Source organism: Eulemur rufifrons, chromosome 8 (assembly GCF_041146395.1).
Source record: "Eulemur rufifrons isolate Redbay chromosome 8, OSU_ERuf_1, whole genome shotgun sequence".
NCBI lineage: Eukaryota > Metazoa > Chordata > Mammalia > Primates > Lemuridae > Eulemur > Eulemur rufifrons.
Window position 1 is genome coordinate 88,972,367 of NC_090990.1, and position 8,738 is coordinate 88,981,104.

An 8,738-nucleotide genomic window follows, 5' to 3' on the forward strand; every position below is an offset into this window, starting at 1 on the left:
GGAAAGAAGGATGCTTCCCATTGGGTTGACTGAAATAATATTAATAGAATATCATCATCTGTCCACCATTCATTCATTCAATAATCATTTATGGCATAACTATCATGTGACTCATGCTGTCGCAGGCATTAGGAATACAGAAACAAAAGACATATTTCTATTTCTTAGGTTATCACCATCAAATGGAGAGGCAATGAAGTAAACTTGTCACTTTAATAAACTATGATGTGTCAGAATAGAGATTACGTACATTATGATAATACAGGGAAGGGCAGCCAGCTCAGAGAGAAGTAAGTTCAGGCTGGGCCACAGTGAGTTGTTGTCTGCAGGACAATATACTGGAGGTGTCTGCGGCAAGGAATCTAAGTTAGGAGTTCCCCAGAGAAGTCTGCGGGGACACCTATTTGTGGTTGATAGTGTTCATTTGTTTACACTTTGCTTCTTTCCTAAAGATTTGTATGTGCTTTGATTTAGGCATTATCAGCACACAAGTCATAATTAAAATCATGGTTATGAATGAGATTGTCAAGGAAGAGCACAAATTTCAAAATAAGAAAATAACTGTTTAAGGTAAAAAGCAGAGAAAGAGAAGTCCATGAAGACAGAGAAGGCAAAGTCAGAATAGCATCAAGGCAACCACAGGAGGAGAGAATGTCAAGAAAGAGGAAGAGGTAAAGAATAAATATAGTAAGAGATAAGTTATATAAGAACTTGAGCCGGGCACGATGTCAGGCACCTGTAGTCCCAGCTACTTGGGAGGGTGGCTTGAGGCCAGGAGTTCAAGGCCAGACTAGGACATGGCATGACCCCATCTCTGGAAAAAAAGAAAATTTAAGCAATAAAAAAGAACTTCAAAGTGTCCACTGGATCTCATAGGGTTGTGAAAGGGTCAGAAAAGGGAGAGAACAGTAAGGAGGAATTATGTTTGTTCACTGACTGGTTGGCTGACTAATTGGTCGGCTGGTTGGTATAAAATGGAAGAGACCCGGACATGTTTTCACCTATTGTGGAAAGGCAATGGAAAGGCAGCGTAAAGGAGAGACTTTATTCCCTTTATCCAAGGGAATAAAGGAACTGAGTGATGAATGTGGAGGCCCCAGAGGAGGCTTATGGGAATGGACAGTCCAAGAGAAGGCATTTGTCCCAGGTCAGGAGATACACCTCTGCCTTCAGGAAGGGAGGGAGGCAGCAAGGGATATATGAGTGTCTATAATTTTGTGAGCCAGCCTAGGCAAGGTTGATGGAAAAAAGCATATATACTATGTTTTTAAAAAAATTATTTTACTCATTATTCTACTTAACATGTTATGAAACTCCCACAATTTCCAGGTCAAAAATGACTGAGCCAATGGGGAGGAGTTTCAGGAACCTGAGGCTGCGGTGCACGGCCGCCAATGGGCAGTGTTTTCTACTCTATTTGAAACCACAGTCTGGCTTATTTTTTGACTCAGTTAAATTTCTTTCAGCCTTAAGTCTGTGGGTCACACCTATTTTAAGCCATTTCATTTTCCTTAGTGTCAGGTTTTTGTGCCTTTGCCCCTCAAAAGTCAGTAGCAGTTGAGAAGGTACTTGCTCCAATCAGTAACCATTTGAAAACAGAAATTCAGATATTTAAGATGAGTCTGTGTAGAATGGCTACCTTTAAGACTTACTTCTCTTGTGCTCACTTCAGCAGCACATATACTAAAATTGGAACGATACAGAGTTTAACACGGCCCCTGCGCAAGGATGACACACAAATTCATGAAGTGTACCCTTTTTTTAAAAAAAAAAGACATCTTTCTCGAAAGTAACCATTCCTCCTACAAATATTATATTGTAAGTGGCCCCATTTAGGAGGATGCTTCAAGTTTCTGTTGCAGAAAATCACAGTCTGATGAGGCCTGGTTGGTGACATGTGAGATCCATTTCACAAATACAGCACCTGTTCCCAAATTGGATGTGGAGCAAGTTCAGTGCTGTGTGAGAAGCTGTCCAGCAAGGGGAAGACTCACACAAGGTGAGCAATCGAATACTGAAGAGGTTATCCATCCCAAAGCATTCATTTTATAGCACTAAACTGAAGCCCAGAGTGCCATATGGCTCACTGGGATCAATACCAGGACCTACATCCAGGTCTCCCAACTCCCAGCCCAGTGTTCATTTCTCCTTTCATAACATCTGTTTTTCCGACTGGGCGGCAAACTCCACAGGGGCAGGGACCTCTTCCATCTTGTTCACTCAGGTATCCCCAGCATAGAGGTGGCAATCAAATATATCTATTTGTCAATAAGTTGGCCACATTCAGGTTAAATGGTTATGGGTCATTTATGAGGTTTCATGCAGAGCTGAACATCAGAGTAAAACATCTCAACAAAAAGAAAAAAAAAATCACCAACCCATAAACACATGGTTTATGAACCCTGAAAATACTAGAAACTTTGGACGTGACTTCCAGGGTGGAAGCCTTGGGAACAGCAGCCACAGAGCCACCTCTTGTAAAAGGATCCATGCCAGGGTTTCATTTGTCATGGCAAGCACCAATGCCCCTAGTCATCTATACAGCTTGAAAACAAAAGTTTCCACATGGGCTCCAAGTCAGACTTAACAAACTTGAATCCTCCTTAAAATATTTAACAGGCTCCCTCCTCTCCCCAAACACCATAACTGCTAAGCCTCGTTTCATCCTCCCTTAATCAAACGTGCCTAAAATTTTTTTATAAGTTGAAATCACTTGTTCTTTTTCACACAGCAATACATTCCATTCCCCAGTATAGACCCTGCCAGGGTATGCAGGCAATCCAAGGAGTCAGGCTTTGAAAGTGGCATTTGCCACAGCTGAAGTTAGTTTTTTCAAACCAGACCCTGTGAGGTTCCTCGTTTTGCTGAAAACCGTGTGCCGGCTTAATGCCTTTCTACGCTGAGGAAGACCAATTCCTCTCGAATAAATCCGCTAGAAGGGTCTCTTGTGGGAATTGTACTCCCTCTTAGCATTCTTTAATTTGGGTTTGGTTGGGGTCAATTGGTTAATGGTGAAAATAAGTACTTACATCTTTTGCCCCTAAATCAGGAGCTGCTGCTGCTGCTTCTGCTATATCCCATCGTGACAGCCTGCTGTTACTCACAGCTGGCAGACACTGTAAACTGTGATGCCATGTCAGCCTCCCAGAACCTTTCTGCTTTAGCAACAGTTTCCCAACGGAATGACTTCGTATGTAGCTCCTGAGGCTGGAAACATGATCCGACCACCGTATTAAGAAGGTATGAATTAAAAAGACCACTATCTGAAATTACAGAAAGAAGCTACACATACCCCTTCATGTGTCTGAATGAGAATTCCAAGGGGAACCTCAATATCATATTGAATTTCTAAACAATAATGATAGCAAGTTAATAATTGACAAAAATACCATCCGGATTAGAAATTGAAAAAGTGAAACTTAGGGACGCTTAGCATTACACGTGCTAGTTCATCACAAACTCATAGCTTTGGAGTGGCAAAAACTGAAAAGATGGATGCTCATGAAAAGGGAAATAGTTTAATAAATAATAAGACATTTATGTTGTGAAACATTAGGATATCTAATAACAAATAAATTACAATTATACCATTTGACGCAAATGGGGTTTCTATAGCATATTATTGGTGAAAAGGTACATTATCCCATATGCCACTATGTATATGTATATATTAATAAAATTATATAAGATTATATATGAGTATTTATGTATCTATATAGATTAAAGTATATAAAAGATACATACCTGGAACTTAATAATACTTTGTTTGAGGGAGAGCGTATACAAGCTTAATGGGTAGAGGTAGAAGTAACATTTTTTAAAGGCTTTGCAATAAAACATTTATTACATCCCATTCCTGTAAATTTGTCTGTGAGTGGTGTGTGTGCTTAGCGAGAAGTACGTGTAAGTTATAAAAGTGTTAACTGGATATCTTAAAGTGGTGGGATTCCAGATGACTTTTATTTAACTTGCTATATTTTTATGTATGTTTCAATCTTTTTTCCAACAAAAACACTTTATGTAATCAGAAGAAATAAGAAAGCTGTTTTTATTATATAAAAGTCATTGACAAGTGGTAACTTGCCTGAACTCTTATGCTTCTGAGCCTTTGCTGAATCTTAAATAGATTTGGGTTTTTTCCTCTCTCTGTTCCAAATACACTCAAGAATTCTAAAGATGTCTTGTGCTTATCTGGAAAAGACAAGCCATGCCAAAGAGAAATGTAAAATCCTTTTCTAGCCCAGACCTCATACAGCCCTTTCCTCCTTTGAGATTGTTGTCAGAGGTGGGTCACATCTTCACACCTTCTTTGCTGCGTGCTACAGAGGGAGGGACTGGAGCACGTGCCCATGCAGAGATGTTGCTGACAGAGCTGCTCAAGCCAGGCTGTCTCAGACAATACCTCTGGGGTGACTCAGAAACTATTTGGGAAAACGCCAATTGAGGAAAGGAAGAAGAGACTTAGAATTAACCAACCAATCCCTGCATTTTACCAACAGAGCCAGAAACTGGGAAATAAGCTCTTATTGATCAATAACCCAATAAATAACCAACACATTTTACATAATTAGAACACAAGAGAGGTCACTATGATTTCCTTGGCTACATTTTTGTGAATTAAAATGAAATGAGGTATATGAATGTGGCTGGATTTTAAATTTTCTTATATAGATAACAGGGTTTTTTTAATTGGGGAATTATAGAACATTCAAGATTTCTAGTCACCACAATGGCTGAATGGCTGTGTATCAACTAGATACAAGTTTAAAATAGAGGAGACATGTTGTGTTATGTATTTATTATCATGGAATGGAGGAAGCTCTCAATGTTAAAAATTTAAATAGGGAAAGGTCTGACTTTGGTAAAAATTTTGAATTATAGAACTGTTTTTAAAATAACTTTAAAGTAAATTAAAGATAAGTAAAAAGAAATGTTGTTCTTTTACTTCAACTACAAAAATAATCCAAAGTGGACTCCTAAAATCCTAAAAATTTTTTATCCTAAAAGGATCTTATCTTGGTTCATTTGAGCCGCTAAAAGAAAATACATAGATTACATGACTTATATACAACAGATATTTATTACTCAAAGTCCTTGACTGAGAACTGGGAAGCCAAGTACCAAGGTAATATCCAATTCAGTGTCTTGTGGAAGGGACAACCCAGCTCCCTCAGGCCTCTTTTATACAGACACTAATCCCATTCATGTGGGCTCCAACCTAATGACCTAATCACTTTCCAAAGGCCTCACCTCCTAATACCGTCACCTTAGGGGTTAGGATTTCAACATATGAATTTTACAGAGACACAAACTTTCAGCCCACAGCACTGATCTCTAATTCAATCTATCATTTTAGATAAAAATAATTAGAGATTCAGAGAGGTTAAATAACTTGCCCAAGGTCACACAGTAGAACTCAGGGATTTGGGCCCTCAGAGATCATTCCACAACATCATGCTGCAAATATTAAGAACAGATCCTTCAGAAATTGGCTTTTCATAACTAGAGAAGACACTCATAATTACCATACTCTTGCTTTGTATACAAACAGCACTTTCTTAGATTTATACAAAGAGTAGTTAAATATGACCTGTATTTGCCATCCTGTCTTGCAATTAGTTTACTTTCCTTTATCTTGTTAATAATCACTTAACTGGCTGACATGAAGGATACAAGTATTAATAGATATACATAAAGAGCAGAATATAAATAAATGCCAAGTGCGTGACCTCAGCAGTAGGTGCTGTGAGAAGTCAGCAGTAGGAGGTGAATCAAAATTAATTTCAAGGAGGGGTAGGTGGTGAGATAAGAGGTCAGTGAAAAGAGGAATAGGAAAAAATATTAACAAACAAGGTTTGTTATCTGTGAACCCTGCAGATATTTATGAATACTTCTACCATTCAGGCTATTATTGACAGTATTGGACCTTAGATTACATGGGACTTGTGAACCCGATCCTAAGACAATATTGTAGCCTCATTTCCCACATACTCCTCTGACTTAGAAAAAGACACATTTGGAATTGTGCAAAAAGCACACACCCAAATATGCATAAACCTGAATTTTCCTTGGCTCAGACGTCTTGGGTAAATTAAGGAAGTTACTAGATTTGTCTGCATGTAACTAAACAACAGAATAAAATGAAAAATGCAATGACTGATGTGCTCCCAAATACTCACCTTTGGGTCTCACAGTCACGTCCTTTCCAGTGTCATCAGCAGATTGGAGGTATTAGTTCAGACTTCGCAGAACCAAAATCCGTGACAGTAAATAACAAGTATAAATGTTTCTTCTCGAAAGAATTTTAAGCTCCAGTACTTAAACTAAATTACTAACTTAAAACAGACCAAATATTTCATGTTAACCCACCACAAGTCAAATGATAGAAAAACATCTTGAACTCGCCAGGAGTGACTATGTCACATGGGTAAAGCCCATTTTTGGAGCAGAGGCAGCATATTACAATGGTTATATGCGTGGGTAGGATGTCAGGTAAATCACTGAATCTCTCTGGGCTTCAGGTTCCTTAACTGAGAGTTAATAGTAACCACCTCAAGGGTTGGGAAGAGTGATTGAATCATTACAGGTAAAGCACTTAGAAAAGTGCTGCAGCCTATGGTTTATACCTCTAACCCAACAATAATTAGTACGCTATTATTTAACATTTGCTGAGTGCTTATAGCATGCCACCTTTGTGCTAAGTGTTCTTTATATGTAATATAATTTTCTGTAATCCATGCAGCAGCCCTTTGGTGCAGCTACTGTTATCTATCCTCTCCTATTACAGATGAGAAAACTGAAGCTCAGAAAGGGTGAGTAATTTGCTCAAAGTCCCACCACAGCTAGCAAGGATAGAATCAGACTTTGAGTCCAAGTCTAGTATGGATCAAGAACTTGAACTCTGGATAGTCACGGTTTATACTTTCTCCCAAGTCAGCAGTTCAAAAATTCACAACAGAGACCCATTCTTTTGGATTACTGCCAGGGTGGGGGAGGAAGAGACACAGAGACATAGAAGAGAGGACATAAATGCCTACCCCTGCGTCAAGGTCCTCCTGTCTGATCCTGGCACTCACTCTAGAGGGTGGCATAAAACAATACGTGTCTACCGAGGATGGACTGTGTGTGCAGCTGACAGGGCTCCATCTTGAGGCTCCACATCCTCACATGGAGGAGCGTCATCCTTTTTCCTGTGAATGAGTGAGATACAGATTTTGCTTCAACTTGCCAGATGGGAAAGCCCAACTCTTCATCAGGGCCCTGTGGCCTCTTTCCACTCTCAACTTCGAATCTTCCCTGCATCTCCCTGAAAAGTTCCAGAGCCTCGGAGAGGGACCTGAAACCCACAGAGCACGAGGGGCTCTTCCAGAGGAATGTGAGAGGTAAAGATGGCGCTCTGGATGGGGTCTGAGCATGGAGACTCTCAGGGCTTCCTGCTCCTCCTCTCATCTGTCAGTCAATGTTGGGGCTTCCTCGCCTAAGTGGTCCCAGCTGAGAACTCAGAAGACTGGAAAGAAAATTATTTTTTTCCTCACTTAAAATAAACACCAAGTAATCACCACCCAGGTCAGGATACAGAGCAAGACATTTGTACTTCCTCCGTCCAGGCAATACTCCCTGCACCCGAGAGCGACGATGGCTGGAAGGGAGGAGAGCTGACCTGGGCAGACCAGAGATGCCTCTCTTGTTGCCATGTTCAAAAGCGCATCTCTGCCCTTCTCCATCAGAATGACGGGGGTCCTGGCTGGGGAGAGACGCTGCGCTCCTTTCTAGAGGAAGAAACAGAGCTTCTCATCAGTGTGGAGGCAGTATGGTAAGGTGGATCCAAAGCCCCTCTCTAGCACTTACCAGTTCTGTGATTTCCAGACATTCAGGACACCGCTGTAAGTTTTCTTTTTCTTATCTGCAGAATAGCCATTAAAATGTCTAGCTCAATAAATGTAAAAAAAAAAAAAAAAGAAAAGAAAAGAAAAAGAGAGAAAGATCCACTCTTTTGTTCACCCATTCACCCATTCATTCACTGAGGGCTTGCTGTGAGCCAGGCGCTGTACCCGGCACAGGGAGGTGGAGATGACCGGACGCGGACGCACAAGAGGGACACTACTGCCTGCAGGAGCCCGCGTGCGGGTTAGGACGACAGACAAGCAAACAAAAATAAATGCGCTGTGTAAGGTCAGATGGTGGTGAGTGCTCTAACGAACAGAAGGCAGAGTCAGAGGATAGAGGGTTTCAGGGTCAGGAGGGGAGGCCACTTACGCAGAGGCGTCCCGGGATACTCCCCAAGGAGCCGTGGCTCCAGCGCGGGCCAGGCCGTTCCACGGCGAGAAGCAGGGGAGGCGGGGGCTGGAAGGCGGAGGGGCTGTAGGTGCAAACGTCTGGAGGCAGGAACCTAATGGAGGACTGAGAGGGCAGACACCTAAGGGAGTTGGTTTGGACGGCAAAGGTGTAAAATAGCCTCGCGAAGAATAGAAAATCTGGGAAGGGTGTTCTTACCCAAAGAACACAGGCTCTTTGGGCCACTATTAAGTCCACTGAGAACCTGTCACAGCCAGAAGAGAGTCAGCAACAGGCCTCCTTACAGACCTCAGTGTCCAGCAGGGGGAAGGGCAGTCTCACCAGGCACACACGCAGCTCCGTGGGCTCCCTCAAACCTGCCTGAGTGAGAAAACAAAGCTAAACAGGGAAACCCATCCTCATAGTGGATAAACAATTCAAACAATTCATAGCAGGTCAGCAGT

General features: G+C 41.4%; 1 non-coding gene across 1 annotated transcript; it reads left to right on the forward strand.

Annotated features, from left to right (window-relative positions):
* Positions 1 to 1,659: 1,659 nt before the first annotated feature.
* On the forward strand, positions 1,660 to 1,763 carry LOC138391060 (U6 spliceosomal RNA). The gene has a single exon (XR_011234701.1). It is a non-coding gene; the product is annotated as a U6 spliceosomal RNA (small nuclear RNA).
* The last annotated feature ends 6,975 nt before the right edge of the window (positions 1,764 to 8,738 follow it).